This window comes from Leucoraja erinacea, chromosome 39 (assembly GCF_028641065.1).
Source record: "Leucoraja erinacea ecotype New England chromosome 39, Leri_hhj_1, whole genome shotgun sequence".
Taxonomy (NCBI): domain Eukaryota; kingdom Metazoa; phylum Chordata; class Chondrichthyes; order Rajiformes; family Rajidae; genus Leucoraja; species Leucoraja erinaceus.
Genome location: NC_073415.1, coordinates 4,003,998 through 4,022,229, shown reverse-complemented (window position 1 = coordinate 4,022,229; position 18,232 = coordinate 4,003,998). Strand labels below are relative to the sequence as shown.

General features: G+C 48.3%; 1 protein-coding gene across 1 annotated transcript in view; it reads right to left on the bottom strand.

The window, feature by feature from the left end:
* Window positions 1-18,232, bottom strand: part of kank2 (KN motif and ankyrin repeat domains 2) — a 90,785-nt gene that overhangs the window by 32,377 nt on the left and 40,176 nt on the right. The window contains exon 2 of the mRNA XM_055664138.1: window positions 13,180-13,296. The gene's annotated coding sequence lies outside the window, so the exon portion shown is untranslated. The remainder of the gene's footprint in view (window positions 1-13,179; window positions 13,297-18,232) is intronic.

Below are 18,232 nucleotides of genomic sequence, written 5' to 3'. Positions count from 1 at the left end.
CTCACACATGCATGCACACACACTCACACACACTCATTCCACACACAGACTCATACGCCCACACACACAAACTCACACGCACGCACACACACACAAATGTACACTCACTCACACATACACATGCACACACTGCACACCCACTCACACACTCCCACACAGCACACGCATGCACACCCACTCTCACAGACACAGGCACACATTCACTCACACATGCATGCATGCACACACACTCACTCTCCCACACACACATCTAAGAAATAAAAGTTCCTGCAAACCAGCGTCCTCAGAACACAGACGTGAAGCATTGAAAGCTCTGACCCACAGAAGCACAAAAGCCATCCCCAAGAAACACAATTCCTTTGACATGTAGGAGGAGAGGAACGCAGGCACTTGGCAATGTGTACACGATGTCAGACGCAATGCCTCGCAAACACAGACCCTCCACGGCATCTCAGTCACATCTCTGTTCAACCTTAACCAGGCTTCGAGGCTTACCACCTCCCACTCCCCGCCTCTCTGTGTGGGCAGCTGACAACCCAGCCGTATGAATATTGACTTCTCTAATTTCAAGTAACCCTAGCTTTCCCTCTCCCCCCATCCCTCCCCCATCCTAATTCCCCGACCAGTGTGACTGTCCCCGTTTAAATTCTCGCCTCATTGTCCCTTCCCCCAGCGAACAATGATCTACTCTACATCCCCTTTGATAACCCCATTTCACACCTCACCCTTCCTTATCTCTGTGTCTTCCTCTCCCCTGACTCTCAGTCTGGTCTCGGCCCGAAACGTCACCCATTCCTTTGCACCAGGGAGGCTGCCTGGCCCGCTGAGTTACTCCAGCACGTTGTGTGTGTCTAACTCTCTGGATATAAACACTTCCACACACACACACTGTGGATGCTGCCTGTGTTTCACAAAGCAAGAAATCAATGAAGAACGAGAAAATCGCTGCTCATTACCTTGTTGTTTCTGCAGAAGCTCGTCCTCTCTGGATGATTAATAGACCCAACCAATCTAAGTTTATGTCTTTGTGTCAGACCTCTCCGAACTCTGACTCACGCCTTCGGAGAGCCTGACTCACATTTGCTTGAAACCACACCAGAGAGGAAAGTGTTCTAAGATAGACACAAAATGCTGGAGTAACTCAGTGGGACGGGCAGCATCTCTGGAGAGAAGGAATGGGTGACGTTTTTGGCTCGAGGCCCTTCTTCAGACTGCGAGTCAGGGGAGTGGGAGACAGAGAGATATGGGTGTGAAAACCAGACATCAAAGGGTTCAGAGCTCATTGTAGAATAGATCACTGTGAGATTGGGGAAGGTGACAACTCATTTATTTACCTCTTCCTGATGTTTGGACCGGCACATGGATATGCAGGGAGAGGAGGGCAGAGAGCAGTCCTGAACTACTTTCTTCCTATATTTGCTATATTTAAGAGGGAGTTATATGTGGCCCTTGTGGCCAAGGGGATCAGAGGGTATGGAGAGAAAGCAGGTACGGGATACTGAGTTGGATGATCAGCCATGATCATATTGAATGGCGGTGCAGGCTCGAAGGGCCGAATGGCCTACTCCTGCACCTAATTTCTATGTTTCTATGTTTCCTCATTGGTGACCCTCGGACTATCTTTGATCGGACTTTACCTTGCACTAAACGTTATTCCCTCATCCATGTATCTGTACGGTGTGAAACTGTACACTGTAAAAACAGAGAGCGCTGGAAATACTCAGCAGGTCAATCATCTTTGGAAAGGAAAATAGTGATAAGGTTTCACTATAATGAAACTCAGAAGCATCAGAAAACTTTCCGAGATTTCTCCGTTTCTGATGAAAGAAATGCAATGGTTTAATTAACATCAATGGATGGTGAATGTTGGCTGCGGAGTTTATCCAGGCCCTGAGGGGTGTTTCAGATATGTGCTCCAGAGAGTGAATTACAACATAGAACTGCGAGGCACAAGAACAGGCCCTTCGGCCCATAATGTCTGTGCCGAACATGATGTCAAGACACTCACTTACTACCTGTACATGACCTATATCCTGGAAGGCACGTCACTGGAACAGCGGTAGAGATACTGTCTCATAGAAACCCGGGTTCAATCCAATCCGGGAGGTGCTACAGAACTCTCTGTTGCCGGACCAGCAGGTCCAGGAACAGCTTCTTCCCTGCAGTTGTTACACTACTCAACAATGTACCTCGGTGACTGCCAACCCCCCCGACACTCCTTCCCTCAGAAAAATTGCACTAATACGACTGTATGTATGTACATATATATATTTATTGCTCATTTTTCTATGTCGCTCTTCTGGGTGAGATGCTAACTGCATTTCCTTGTCTCTGTACTGTACACTGCACAATGACAATAAGTTTGAATCTGAATCTGACAGCAGCCGCTGTTAGTACGGAATTTGTACCTTCTCCCCGTGACCTGCGCGGGTTTTCTCCAAGATCTTTGGTTTCCTCCAACCCTTTAAAGACGGGCAGGTTTGTCGGTTTAGTGTCTTGGTATAAAAATGTAAAATTGTCCCTGGTGTGTGTAGGGTGTTGTTATTGTGTGGGGATCGCTGGTCGGTACGGACTCGGTGTTTCCGCGCTGTATTTCTAAATCTAAAATCTCTCTGTTCTTTACATATCCATATGCTTATCCAAAAATCTTTTAAATGCCACTATCGTATGTGCTTCAACTACCACCGTCAGCAGTGTGTTCCAGCTACCCACCAACCTCTGTGTAAAAATAAGCCCCCCACCCAGACCACCTTTAAACTGTGCCCCTCTCACCTTTACACCACTGTATGCCCAACAGTATTTGTTGTTTCCATCCTGGGTATAAAGGTTCTGAATGTCTACCACATCTATGCCCCTCAGAATTTTGTATGTGTTTATCGGGAAATTGGTGGGCTGCTTTAAAGTCTCACCAGCGCAAAATGTGTCTCCAGCATCACGGCACTCTCTCCACGAGGCTCTGAGTAGACAATAGACAATAGACAATAGACAATAGGTGCAGGAGGAGGCCATTCGGCCCTTCGAGCCAGCGCTGCCTTTCAATGTGATCACGGCTGATCATCCCCAATCAGTACCCCGTTCCTGCCTTCTCCCCATAATCCCCTGACTCCGCTATCTTTAAGAGCCCTATCCAGCTCTCTCTTGAAAGTATCCAGAGAACTGGCCTCCACCGCCCTCTGAGGCAGAGAATTCTACACTCACAACTCTCTGTGTGAAAAGGGGTTTCCCTCATCTCAGGTTTTGTGCTCAGGTCTTCCTGATGTAGGACTTGAACTCACAACCTTCTGCTGCCAAATGAGCCACTTGATATAGTTGTCGATGAGTGATAAATCCTCTCCAGGGGACACTCCCCTTGCTTCCGTGAGGTGTCCTGGGATTTACCTTGAGAAGGCCTCACTTCAAAAAAATTATCATCTCGATGCGTCACTCGAAAGATGACACCACCAGACCAGCAGTGCTTCAGAAGTAACCCCTCAGGCTTATCTCAGCCAAGGCTCTGGGCCAGGGATTCAACATTGCTCACTATGTTCTGAAAAACTGTTGCAGGAAAAGACTCTCACACCACTTCTGAGCATGAAATATGAGCAGGAAGGATTCTGTGGGATATGGGCCAAATGCAGGCAAATGTGATCAGGCCAGAATACCAACTTGGTCATAGGTTAGTGTAGAGATACAGTGCAGAAATAGGCACTTCGACCCACCGGGACCGCACCGCCCAGCCATCCTCACACACTAACACTATTCTACACAATTTACAATCATAGATTGGCTGGACGCAGGAAGATTGTTCCCGATGTTGGGGAAGTCCAGTACAAGGAATCACAGTTTAGGGATAAAGGGGAAATCCTTTAGGACCAAGATGAGAAAAACATTTTTCACACGGAGAGTGGTGAATCTCTGGAACTCCCTGCCACAGAAGGTAGTTGAGGCCACAGTTCATTGGCTACATTTAAGAGGGAGTTAGATGTGGCCCTTGTGGCTAAAGGGATCAGGGGGTATGGAGAGAAGACGGGTACAGGATACTGAGTTGGTTGATCAGCCATGATCATATTGAATGGTGGTGCAGGCTCGAAGGGCCCAATGGCTTTCTCCTGCACCTATTGTCTACGTTTCTATGTTTCTATATCAAATCAATTAAACTACAAACCTGTACGTCTTCGGATTGAGGAGGGAATTTGGAGATCCCGGAGAAAACCCACGCAGGTCACAGGGAGAACGTACAAACTCCATACAGACGGTACCCGTAGGCAGGATCAAACCCAGGTCTCTGGCGCTGTAAGGCAGCAACTCTACCGCTGTGCCATCGTGCCGCCCTTATGTTCCTTGTTTCTCTATAAGAATTGAAGCCACTCATTTTTTTTTCAGGAAACATGGAATAGTAATACCAACTCACTGGCTTGGGTATTAGTTCCGAATCTCAAGTGTGGAAGCGTATCGTTTGCTCCCGTTATAAACACTTACAAAAATAGGCAAGGCTTATAGTAAGATTAGACAATGTAAGAGGGAGAAACGAGAGACAGCAGATGCTGGGATCGTGACCAAAATGAACTCAGACATTCAGGCCTGAAGAATGTCCCAATCTGAACCGCCTCCTGTCCATTTCCTTCCACAAACACTGTAACAGGATCATTAACGCACTAATAGGATTACATGCTGCAGCAAAGCTCAATGATGATCAGTGAAGCTGGAATGTTTAAGAAAGAACTGCAGATGCTGGAAAAATCCAAGTTAGACAAAAATGCTGGAGAAACTCAGCGGGTGAGACAGCATCTATGGAGCGAAGGAATAGGTGATGTTTCGGGTCGAGACCCTTCTTCAGGCTAATCAGAATAATCAGTCAAGGTTCTTTTTGAGAGGCCCCAGGGTGAAGTTTGCATTATCAGGGGGGGGGGGGGGGGGGGCATGGTAGCTCAGCACCAGAGACCTGGGTTCAATCCTGACTGCAGGTCCTGTCTGTACGGAGTTTGTACGTTCTCCCCGTGACCCCGTGGGTTTTCTCTGGGTGCTCCAGTTTCCTCCCACACTCCAATGACGTGCAGGCTTGTCAGTTAATTGGCTTCAGTAAGTTGTAAATTTGCCTCTAGGTGTGTGTAGATTAGTGTGATCACTGCTCGGCGCGGACTCATTGGGCTGAATGGCCTGTTTCCGTGCTGTATCTCTAAAGTCTAATGTCTAGAAACATAGAAACATAGAAATTAGGTGCAGGAGTAGGCCATTCGGCCCTTCGAGCCTGCACCGCCATTCAATATGATCATGGCTGATCATCCAACTCAGTATCCCGTACCTGCCTTCTCTCCATACCCCCTGATCCCCTTAGCCAGAAGGGCCACATCTAACTCCCTCTTAAATATAGCCAATGAACTGGCCTCAACTACCCTCTGTGGCAGAGAGTTCCAGAGATTCACCACTCTCTGTGTGAAAAAAGTTCTTCTCATCTCGGTTTTAAAGGATTTCCCCCTTATCCTTAAGCTGTGACCCCTTGTCCTTGACTTCCCCAACATCGGGAGCAATCTTCCTGCATCTAGCCTGTCCAACCCCTTAAGAATTTTGTAAGTTTCTATAAGATCCCCTCTCAATCTTCTAAATTCTAGAGAGTATAAACCAAGTCTATCCAGTCTTTCTTCATAAGACAGTCCTGTCATCCCAGGAATCAGTCTGGTGAACTTTCTCTGCACTCCCTCTATGGCAATAATGTCCTTCCTCAGATTTGGAGACCAAAACTGTACGCAGTCTAATGTCTAGTCTGATGTTGCTTTGCATAGAGCATGTTCAATGGGTTTAAATTTCTCATTCTCTATGTTCAGGATTGCAGAGTCCCCTTGGAAGGGGGTGTGAAAGGTCTAACGTGTTGTTGTTAGGCAGTCAAACATGGTCTACGTGTCGCTGCCAAGCATTGAGGCTCAGCCTCTTTGATGCTTGTGATGTGTTCTTGTCATCTCACAGAACGAGTACAAAAATCTCCAATCCATGTGGCCTCACAGAAACACCGATAACAAACATCAAGAAAAAAGACACAAAGTGCTGGAGTACTTCAGCGGGTCAGGCAGCATCTCTGGAGGACATGGATAGGTGATGTTTCAGGTCGGCACCCGAACCGTCACCTATCCATGTTCTCCAGAGATGCAGCCTGGCCCACTGAGGCACTCCAGCACTTGGGTCTTTGTTAAGTAGCCCAGACCTAGCCTGGGAGTCCACCTCACATGAAGCGAGTGGACTACTCTGGATGACCAGATAATTGGAGGAGCAGCACCTCATATTCCGCTTGGGCAGTCTGCACCCTAGCGGCATAAACATTGACCTCCAGTTTCCAGTAGCCCTTGCTGTATCCTCCCCTTCTCAGCTATCCCTCAGCCCTCGGGCTCCCCATCTTCCTTTTCCCTTTCTTCTCCCCCCACTACCCTACATCAGTCTGAAGAAGTGTTTCGGCCCGAAATGTTGCCTATTTCCTTTGCTCCATAGATTCTGCTGCACCCGCTGAGTTTCTCCATATTCCTCTGTAAGGCTGCAACTCTACCGCTGCACCACCGTGCCTCCCTGATCTGGCTCAGTGGGAGGTAGAAGGACGTCACGCTGCAGCCGTGTGTCAACAGTCAGTCCCCCTTCCTGCATTCGAAACATAGAAAATAGGTGCAGGAGTAGAGGCCATTCGGCCCTTCGAGCCTGCACCGCCATTCAATATGATCATGGCTGATCATCCAACTCAGTATCCCGTACCTGCCTTCTCTCCATACCTCCTGATCCCTTTAGCCACAAGGGCCACATCTAGCTCCCTCCCTCTTAAATATAGCCAATGAACTGGCCTCAATTCCACAGATTCACCACTCTCTGTGTGAATTTTTTTTTCCTCATCTTGGTCATAAAAAACTTCCCCCTTATCCTTAAACTGTGACCCCTTGTTCTGGACTTCCCCAACATCGGGAACAATCTTCCTGAATCTAGCCTGTCCAACCCCTTAAGAATTTTGTAAGTTTCTATAAGATCCCCCCTCAGCCGAGTCTATCCAGTCTTTCTTCATATGAAAGTCCTGACATCCCAGGAATCAGTCTGGTGATTCTCTGTACTCCCTCTATGGCAAGAAGGTCTTTCCTCAGATTAAGAGACCAAAACTGTACGCAATACTCCAGGTGTGGTCTCACCAAGGCCCTGTATAACTGCAGTAGAACCTCCCTGTTCCTATACTCAAACCCATTTGTTATGAAGCCAGGTTTGCTGCAGTGAATGTAACTAGTTTGACGTGTTCCCTCTGCGTGGTGGGACCCACAAATGCAGTCAGAGGAACAGCCGGGAGAATGGACAGGAAAGGCGTGGTCCACTGCTCAAGGAGTTATTTCCTGAATCAGATCCCCCCCAGAGACCCTCGCATCCCAGCGGGTTCACAACAAGAGGAGCAACTTTCCAAACTGTTATTTTTAAAACGAATTCCTGTGCTTTTGTTGCCAGTTCTTGCAACAAGTTCGAGGAGCTGAGCATGTTTCACAGGCGTGACTGCATCAAGCCCGATGGTTCAATTATTCACCAGCTCCTCCCACTCCCACCATCCCGCCCCTTTGAGCATTTTTATTCTCCAATCTGAGATATTTTTAGAACAAGTAACCACCATGATAGAAGCACGCACAATATTCTGTAATGCCTCCATCTTTTTAACACTCCAGAGTTTGTTTCATTTTGGGGAGATTTCATGGTGGCCTAGTGACACTGTAGAGCGGTAGAGTTGCTGCCTTACAGTGCCAGAGACCTCGGTTCGATCCTGACCACGGGTGCTGTTTGTACGTTTTCCCCGTGAACTGCCTGGGTCTTCTCCGGGTGCTCAAGATCTCGGAGAAAATCCACGCAAGTCACGGGGAAAACGTACAAACGCCATACAGACAGCACCTGTGGTCAGGATCGAACCTGGGACTCTGGCGCTGTAAGGCAGTTGCTCTACCGCTGCGCCATCGTGCCGATAGTGGCTTTTACGGCACATGGATGTGCAGGGAACAGATGTATCTGGATCAAGTGCAGGCAGAAGGGATTAGTTTAACTTGGCATCATGTTAGGCTTGGAGATTGTGGGCTGAAGGCCACGTTCTTGTTCCAGAGAGTCTTGAGAAGAGGAAAAGAGGGTGTGAGTCGGCGGTGTTGAGGTATCGCTCCCACTGATGTTGCCCGGGATGCTGGCAGTAGGTTTCTGTAGCTGGCAACAGGCAGCAGGGCTTGTTGGAAAGCAGGAGAAAAACACACTTCCATTTCGACTGACTACATGCAAGAAACATGTTCCAGATGTTGGGGGAGTCTAGAACCAGGGGCCACACAGATTAAGAATAAGGGCTAGGCCATTTTGGACTGAGATGAGGAAAAACATTTTTCCACCCAGAGAGTTGCGAATCTGTGGAATTCTCTGCCACAGAAGGCAGTGGAGGCCAATTCACTGGATGTTTTCAAGAGAGAGTTAGGGTTAGCTCTTAGGGATCAAGGGATATGGGGAGAAAGCAGGAACGGGTACTGATTTTAGATGATCAGCCATGATCATATTGAATGGTGGTGCTGGCTCGAAGGGGCAAATGGCTTACCCCTATGTTCTATGGCTGTGGTGTGAGGTGAGAGAGGCAGGGAGCTGGCAGAGACCGGTGGATCGCCCGAGCTCACCGTATATGGAATTCATTTTCAGAGAAAACAAACAGAACATTTTTCCTGAGCTGGCAGGGTGGGTGTTTTTCCTCACGGATTCACCGCACGGGAGGCCCAGACTGAGCTCTCTCCCTCTGCACGCAGGGACCACAGGGCTGGTTGGACACTGGCTCAGGAACATCCTGGACACAAACGTCCCCCACCAACTCATCTCCTCCTCACCCACTCCACCTCTCCCCCATCTCCAGCCCCCACCCTCCCCATGCCCCAAAACCTGCATTAACCCAGCGAATGAACCGATTCAGTAAATCATAGCATCACATAGTATGGCAACAGGCCTTTCAGCCCATACCGCCCAACACGTCACAACGACACTTGTCCCACCTGACTGCATTTGGCCCATATCCTTCTAAACCTGTCCTATCCATTTCGTAAACATTGCAGTATTCCCTGCCTCAACTGAAGGACCTCCTCTGGCAGCTCGTTCCATACACCCACCACTACTTTGTGCAAACATGTTACCTCTCGGGTACCCAGTAAACGGACATGTTTTTGATTGATTGAAAGATATGGCAGGGAAACATAGAAACATAGAAATTAGGTGCAGAAGTAGGCCATTCGGCCCTTCGTGCCTGCACCGCCATTCAATACGATCATGGCTGATCAACCAACTCAGTATCCCGTACCTGCCTTCTCTCCATACCCTCAGTATCCCGTACCTGCCTTCTCTCCATACCCTCTGATCCCCTTAGCCACAAGGGCCACATCTAACTCCCTCTTAAATATAGCCAATGAACTGGCCTCAACTACCCCCTGTGGCAGAGAGTTCCAGAGATTCACCAAAGTTGTTCTCATCTCGGTTTTAAAGGATTTCCCCCTTATCCTTAAGCTGTGACCCCTTGTCCTGGACTTCCCCAACATCGGGAACAATCTTCCTGCATCTAGCCTGTCCAACCCCTTAAGAATTTTGTAAGTTTCTATAAGATCCCCTCTCAATCTCCTAAATTCTAGAGAGTATAAACGAAGTCTATCCAGTCTTTTTTCATAAGACAGTCCTGACATCCCAGGAATCAGTCTGGTGAACCTTCTCTGCACTCCCTCTATGGCAATAATGTCCTTCCTCAGATTTGGAGACCAAAACTGTATGCAATACTCCAGGTGTGGTCTCACCAAGACCCTGTACAACTGCAGTAGAACCACCCTGCTCCTATACTCAAATCCTTTTGCTATGAAAGCTAACATACCATTCGCTTTCTTCACTGCCTGCTGCACCTGCATGCCTACTTTCAATGACTGGTGTACCATGACACCCAGGTCTCGCTGCATCTCCCCTTTTCCTAATCCGCCTCCATTTAGATAATAGTCTGCTTTCCTGTTTTTGCCACCAAAATGGATAACCTCACATTTATCCACATTATACTGCATCTGCCAAACATTTGCCCACTCACCCAGCCTAGTCACTCAAACAGGCTCTTCAGCCCATCGAGTCCACGCCGACCATCCCTCACCCATGCGCACCAGTTCTATGATATCCCACTTTCTGACCCACTCCCTACTCCACACTATGATCTTACTAGTTCCACTGTTCGCAACCTTGTGTTCCTCTCGTTAGCACAACTTCCCCAGCCAACAATGGGCCATTGTGGGCTCCACCCTTCCTGGAGTCATCTGTTAGCGCCCTTGTTTTGTTCTGGCCTTATCTATGTTTCAGTCTGGAGAAGGGTTCCGACCCGAAATGTCACCTATTCCTTTCCTCCAGAGATGCTGCCTGGCCCGCTGAGTTACTGCAGCATTTTGTGTTTATCTCCGATATAAACCAGCATCTGCAGTTCCTTCCAGTAGCGGACTGGGTCTAAAAGTATTGGTTGCCAGGAGACAAAGGGGGCCCACTTGATATAGGGGGGCCACTTGATAAAGGGGGGCCACTTCATCAGGGGCCCACTTGCCATCGGGCCAGTCCGCCACTGGTTCCTTCCCACGTTACCTTATTACCTGCTCGGATTGTGTATAGACCAAGTGCATGCGGGTGGGACTAGTGTAGATGGGGCATGTTGGTCAGTATGGACAAGTCGAGCTGAAAGTTCAGTTTTCACACTGTACGACTCGGACAATAAACCATAAACATGCCACACCAAGACCAATACTCACTATGGTTCAATCTTGTCGCCAATTTCTTTTAAGCTTGTACTTTAAATGACAATTACCTTTGAATATTCATTCTCCAGCTTTGGCACTTGGCAGCCAGCTTTCTCTAATGGCAAATGGATTGAACCTGCTCTCTCATAGTTTGGGGTGGCACGGTGGAGCAGTGGTAGAGTTGTTGCCTTATAGCACCAGAGACCCGGGTTCAATCCTGACTATGGGTGCTGTCTATACTGGGTTTGTACTTTCTCCCTGTGCCTGTGTGGGTTTTCTCCGGGTGCCCCAGTTTCCTCCCACTCTCTAAAGACCTGGCTTTGGTAATTTGGTAATTGTGAAATTGTCCCTGGACAACATGTGCTAGTGTACCAGGTGACCGTGCGGACTCGCTGGGCCGAATGGCCTGATTCTGCACTGTATCTCTAAACTAAACCAAACTAAAGTTGTGAATTTATCACCAAACTATGTTGTCTAAAGCTAGTCATGCGATCGTTTATAGACTGGACGTTATGAATCATAAACCTTGTGATAAATGTTTTTTAAAAAAACAAGAAGTTATCTCACAGACAGCACTTTGTCAGAAAATGTTTCCTGGTGAGTGACTTGATATTGGTTTGTGATTGTCCTGTGTACTAAGTTACAGTGAAAACCCTCGTGTTTAGTGTGTTGTCAAGGCAAATCATACCATACATAGGGTAGTGCAAAATTGAAAATAAAAAGAGGAAGTTGCAATTTTAAGAAAATTGCAAGCGTCACAGTGGGGTAGATTGGAAGATCAGGAATTCATCCCCAGTACATGAGAAGTCCATTCAGGAGTCTGATAACAGCAGGGAATAAGCTGTAGACACAAGGAACTGCATATGCTGGTTTGCAGAGAAAGACACAAAGTGCTGGAGTAACTCAGCGAGTCAGGCAGCATCTCCCGTGAACATGGATAGGTGATATTTTGGCTTGCTTGGGAGAAAGCTGGAAGAGAGGAGTGGCAGGTAATAGGTGAACACAGGTGAGGGGGGGGTGGGGGGTGGCAAAAGGTACAGAAGTGTGAAAACAAACACATCCAGATTCAGGGACAGTTTCTTCCCAGCTGTTATCAGGCAACTATCAAACTCGTGGTAAGTACGTAGAATGTACGTAGCGGGTACGTCGGAGCTCGTGGGTGTCTCGTAGCGGCTCGTAATGCTAACGGCAGGTACTCGAGAAACGCGGAAACACGTGACGTTTTTTCAACAGCGTGAAAAATTTCCAAGAGTAAAAAAATACTCGTGATGAACTACCACGAGTTTGATTTTGTTTTTAAACTCGGGAGAGCTCTTGGGTGAACTCGCATCGTGGGATACGGGTTTAAGGCAGCAACTCTACTGCTGCGCCACCGTGCTGCCTCGACTGTGATTCCCCGGTTAATAACCGTGTACGCTGAGAATCCACAGGCCCTAGTCAGTATGTATCAACCTCTCTCCCGCACAGATGGAACCAACCTGGGATGTCCAGGAAAACAAACCGATTAGAAGGAGTCCTTTGTACTAAGTGTGTTACTTAAGAGTTTGGAAATTGAACTCTGACCCAGACAGAAACATTCTCAGTCAAAGGTTAGGAATGCGCACATTTAATCACCAAGATACATAGTTCATCCTCAGCAAAAACAAATAAAAGACAGAAAACCATACTTAAAACCCCAAAGTGAGGCAATATTTTCAGTGACTTAATCACTATAGGGTCACAGTACATTCATCATCAGTCTGTCAGAGTATTGAGTATGGAAGTTTAGTTTAGTTTAGAGATACAGTGAGGATACAGGCCCTTCGGCCCACCAAGTCTGCACCTATCAGCGATTCCTGCACACTAACACTATCCTACACACACTAGGGGCAATTTACACATACACCAAGCCAATTAACCTATAAACCTGTACATCTTTGGAGTGTGGGATGAAACTGAAGATCTTGGAGAAAACATCCTTCACTCCTTCTCTCCAGAGATGCTGCCTGTCCTGTTGAGTAAAGGGCCTGTCCCACGAGCATGTGACTCCATGCGGCAAGCGCGACCTAACGTGGTCACTTGAGCCGTACGGAGTTGTGCGGAGCTGGTCCCGACATCACGCGGGGCTCCGAAAAACTGACTGTGTTCAAAAATTCCGCACGGCAACGGCCTGCCGGCCCGCAGCCGCCTCAGCACCGTAACACCGTACCCGCCTCGACGGGCGTGCGCAGTGTCTCGACGCCGTACGCACGTCCTGACGCCGTACGTCACGCGCGAACTTCCCGCGGACTTCGCTCGAACTTCACGCCACTCCCTCGACCTCCGCGCGGCCCCCGCTTCCGGTTTGGTCGCGCTTGCCGCATGCAGGTCGCATGCTCATGGGACCGGCCCTTTACTCCAGCATTTTGCATCTATCTCCAATTTAAACCAGCACCTGCAGTTCTTTCCTGCAGCTTCTTACCGTACGTCAGGTTTCTGCGTCAGTCTGGAGTCCAGGGGAACATGGGTGAGATGAAGGTGGTGACTGTGGTGGTTCTACGGGAACCCACGGTGGAGATATGTCAGCAACTCCACACACCTAAAGAAAGAGACAAAGAAGATGCATTTATATAGTGCCTTCCACAACCTCAAAACATTCCACTGACACAAAGGCCCAGTCTTGTATTGCGCTTGCTGCAAAGCAAGATCCCACAAGCATGGAACATCGTCCACACGCTCCCCGCCGTACGGAATAGGTGACTTACGCAAACCCGAACTCCCGTAAACAATTCTGTGGACAGAAATGCTGGAGAAACTCAGCGAGTGAGGCAGCATCTATGGAGCGCAGGAATAGGTGGCATTTCAGGTCGAGACCCTTCTTCAGACTGCACCTGCAGTTCTTTCTGAAACAATTCTGTACTCGGTTCCAAGCTTGTAACTTCCGCAGCTCCTTAAGGCGGTCACGGTGGTGCAGCGGTAGATAGACACAAAATGCTGGAGTAACTCATTTGTTGCAAAACGTTCTGACTGTCTACCATATCTAAACAGAAACAGAAATAATATCCTGGGGGAATAGTTCCAGTGATGCTGACTGACTGGACATTGTGGACAATGCCACTGATCATCGCTGACTGGCATTCTTCACCAGAAGGGGGGGGGGGCAGGCCCTTTACTCAACGGGACAGCCCAGACCATCACATAAACCAATCTCCCTTCCATTGACTCCATCTAAACCTCACGCTGCCTCGGCAAGGCCAGCAGCATCATCAAGGACCAGTCTCACCCTGGTCACACCTCTTCTCCCCTCTCCCATCAGGCAAGAGGTACAGAAGTGTGAAAACAAACGCACACCTCCAGATTCCGGGACAGTTTCAGTTTCTTCCCAGCTGTTTAACCATCCTACTAACAACTAGAGAACAGTCCTGAGCTTCTATCAACCTCATTGGAGACTCTAAGACTATCTTTCATCAGACCTTACTGGACTTTGTCTTGCATTAAACGTTATTTATGTTATTCCCTTTATCATGTACACTGTGGATGGGTTGATTGTAATCATGTATTGTCTCTCCACTGACTGGTTAGCACGCAACAACAAGCTTGTCACTGTATTTCAGTACATGTTACATTAAACTAAACTCAATGAGGCAGTTTGCCTGTTCTGAAGGACCACACTGCTGCCAGTTCTTCTGATTCTAAGTTGGCAGACGGAGTTTCATCCGAGAACGTGTGAGGGGCTACAGTTTGGGAGGTCGTGTATGATTTAGGTCTAACTTATGTTACGGTGAGTTTGCCTGCGTCTAAGTGCCTGTGATGATGCTGCCGACAGGATTGTAGCCTCACCTCTCTGTACTTGTGCATATGACAATATCTCGTGGATCTAACGGGGCCACAAGTGACAGCAGAAGCTTCGATCCGAGGAACTGAGCAGTGGAGGATGCAAGCTGCTGGAGAAACAATCTGGTGGAGGAACTCAGTGGGTCAAGCAGCATCTTTTGGGAGAAAGGGTTTAGATTCAATGATTCAATGATACTTCATTGTTGCATGTACCTAGGTGCAGTGAAATGCTTTGTTTTGCTGGTACAACCTGACCTAGGCAGTGCACAAGTGTCACCACATTTTGCAAAACGCCAACAATGTTACAAAATTTCACCGAATAGTCCGATCTATTGCATGCGGCAAGAGCCTCGACAATCTGAAAAGTTAACGATTGCAAACCTCCTACAGACACTGCTCGAACTGTCGACTTCCTCTAGCAGGTTGCTTGCTGCTGCACTCTGGGGAGACACATTGGCATAGCGGGTAGAGCCACTGCCTCACAGCGCCGGAGACCCATGTTCAATCCTGGCTTCGGACGCTGTCTGTGTGGAGTTTGCTCGTTCTCCCTGTGACCGCGTGGGTTTTCTCCAGGTGCTCAAGTTTCCTCCCAGTCCCACATCCCACAGACGTGCGGGTTTGTAGGTTAATTGTCCCTCTGTAAATTGCCCCTGGTGTGCAGGGAGTGGATGAGAAAGTGGGATAACTTAGAACTCGTGTGAACGGGTGATCGATGGTCGGTGAGGACTCTGACGCAGAGACAACAACCTGGCTGCTCAACACCCGGCTTGAGATCTAACTATTCCTTTAGTTTATTTATGTTTCATTCGCAAGAAGAAGATTTGAAATGTCGAACCAACTCGAATCAAAGTGTTGAAAAGATTTGCTCTGACGAACACCAAGTTGATTTACAGAAGAACATAGAGACATAGAAACATAGAAAATAGGTGCAGGAGTAGGCCATTCGGCCCTTCGAGCCTGCACCGCCATTCAATATGATCATGGCTGATCATCCAACTCAGTATCCTGTACCTGCCTTCTCTCCATACCCCCTGATCCCTTTAGCCACAAGGGCCACATCTAACCTCTTAAATATAGCCAATGAACTGGTCTCAACTACCTTCTGTGGCAGAGAATTCCACAGATTCACCACGCTCTGTGTAAAAAATGATTTTCTCATCTCGGTCCTAAAAGTCTTCCCCCTTATCCTTAAACTGTGACCCCTTGTTCTGGACTTCCCCAACATCGGGATTAATCTTCCTGCATCTAGAACTTAGAGAAAATGCTCAAGGCATCTAACTGCCCATGGAGAGAGCAAACATCTTTTCATTGCCATTTTTCTACCAACACAAGACCTTATCATCCAAACTGACAAATCACTGTCCAGATCTAAGTAACCGTCAACTAAAGCCAGACCAGGGTCAGCAACTAGTAGCTCGGGTAAAGTGGGCTTTGACTAGACTGCGGGAGGGATGAAGGGATTGAGGGAGGGAGGAATGGAGGGAGGTGTGGTGGGATGAAGGGAATGGGGAAGGGAGGGGATGGAGGGTAGGGGGGATACATAGATGCATAGACAATAGGCCATTCGGCCCTCCGAGCCTGCACCGCCATTCAATGTGATCGTGGCTGATCATCCACAATCAGTACCCCGTTCTTGCCTTCTCCCCATATCGCCTTGATTATGTTAGCCCTAAGAGCTCTATCTAACTCTCTTTTGAATGCCTCCAGTGAATCGGCCTCCACTGCCTTGTGGAGGCAGAGAACTCCACAAACTCACAACTCTCTGTGTGAAAAAGTTTTTCCTCATCTCAGTCCTAAGTGGCCGACCCATTTAGAGGCAGGGGTGTAGGTAGGGAGTGTGGGATGGGGGGGGGGGGGGGGGGCTAGTGCTAGTGGGGTGGTGGGAGGGAGGGATGGAGGGAGGGAGGGGTGGAGGATTGGGGGAGGGTGGGAGCGAGGGAGGGAAATACATTTGAACTTGAACTTGAACTTGAGGGAGGGAGAGGTGGAGAGTAGGAGCAGTGGAGGGAAGGAGTGGTGGAGGGAGGGAGGATTAGACGGATGGAGATCCGGCAACAACACTGGAGGTGGGAGGTGGGATGGTGCAACCTGAGAAACCTCTTGGGAACTCCCCCCCCCCTCTCTCTCCCCCCTCCCCCAAATCCCCTCACCATTCTGCCTTCCTCTGTGCCTTTAAAGAAATGCCCAGCATTCTTGACGCTGAAACATTGAGTCCCTGCTGGACAGAGAAACCCCTCACGCCCACACGATAGTCCCTTCAAGGACCAAGCAGTTACTGTGTGGACGCCTATGTTTAAATGCGACCTTTCGCCTCAAAGAATAGGGGCATTATTACAAGCCGATATCAAATGTAAATGAAGTTGCTAGCTGTTGACTGTGTACGGGACAGCCCTAGTCGTTCTGCTACGGAGTTTATTCCATCCACGCCTTTCTCCACCAGCCAGCAAACAAGAACGCACAATCTGCCCATCGCGGGAACTGATCTCCCCACCGTTGAAGGGGTCTACAGGACACTCTGCCTCAAACAGGCAGTGAGCATCTTCCAACAACTTCCACCCTGGCCAAGCCCTCATCTCGCTGCTACCATCGGGAAGAAGGTACAGGAGCCTGAAAACCGTGGCCTCCAGGTTCTTCCCAACAACCATCTCCTGAACACTGCACTAAACCAAACCTCAGCTACTATGATCTTCTCTAGGCTTTGTCTTGATGGCAACATTATGTTCTGCCTAGTTGACATTACTGATCATTAATTTATTGTATTAGCCATTATTGCATATTTATTCATATTAGTTGTTAGTTTTAGAGATACAGCGCAGAAACAGGCCCTTCGGCCCATCGAGTCTGCACCGACCGATGATCCCTGCACACTAACTATCCTACACACACTGGGGCCAATTTTACCAACCCAATTAACCTGTACATTTTGGAGTGTGGGAGGAAACCGGAGCACCCGGAGAAAACCCACGCAGGTCATGGGGAGAACATATAAACTCCATACAGACAGCACTCATAGTCGGGATCGAACACGGGTCTCTGGTGCTGTGTGGCAGCAACTCTATCGCTGCACCGCCTGTTTTACATTAATGTCAAGTCAAGTCACTTTTATTTATATAGCACATTTAAAAAACAACTCTCGTTGGCCAAAGTGCTTTCCATTGGTGGAGGTACATGAGACTTTAAAGCTGCAGCAAGTAAGAATGTCATTGATCTGTTACTGATACATATGTCCATTTGGCCCATCAAGTCTACTCCACCATTCAATCATGGCCGATCTATCTCTCCATCCTAACCCCATTCTCCTGCCTTCTCCCCATAACCCCTGACACCCGTACTAATCAAAAATCTATCTATCTCTTTTTTAAGAATATCCAGTCTTGGCCTTCACAGCTGACTGTGGCAAAGAATTCGACAGATTCACCACTCCCTGACTGAAGAAACATTACACTTAAACACTCCTGATTCCCTTTATGTTCTCTGGAAACATACTGTGTGAATCGGGTAGAAACACTGTGGATAGACACAAAATGCTGGAGTAACTCAGCTGGTCAGGCAGCATCTCTGGAGAGAAGGAATGGGTGACGTTTCGCGATTTCCTACCAGTCCGCACAACCTTGTACCTTGTGGTGATCACTTCCAAATAGTCCAGCAGGGACTATACTGGAAGCTGGACAATTCTATACTGGACAATTTTAACATTTACA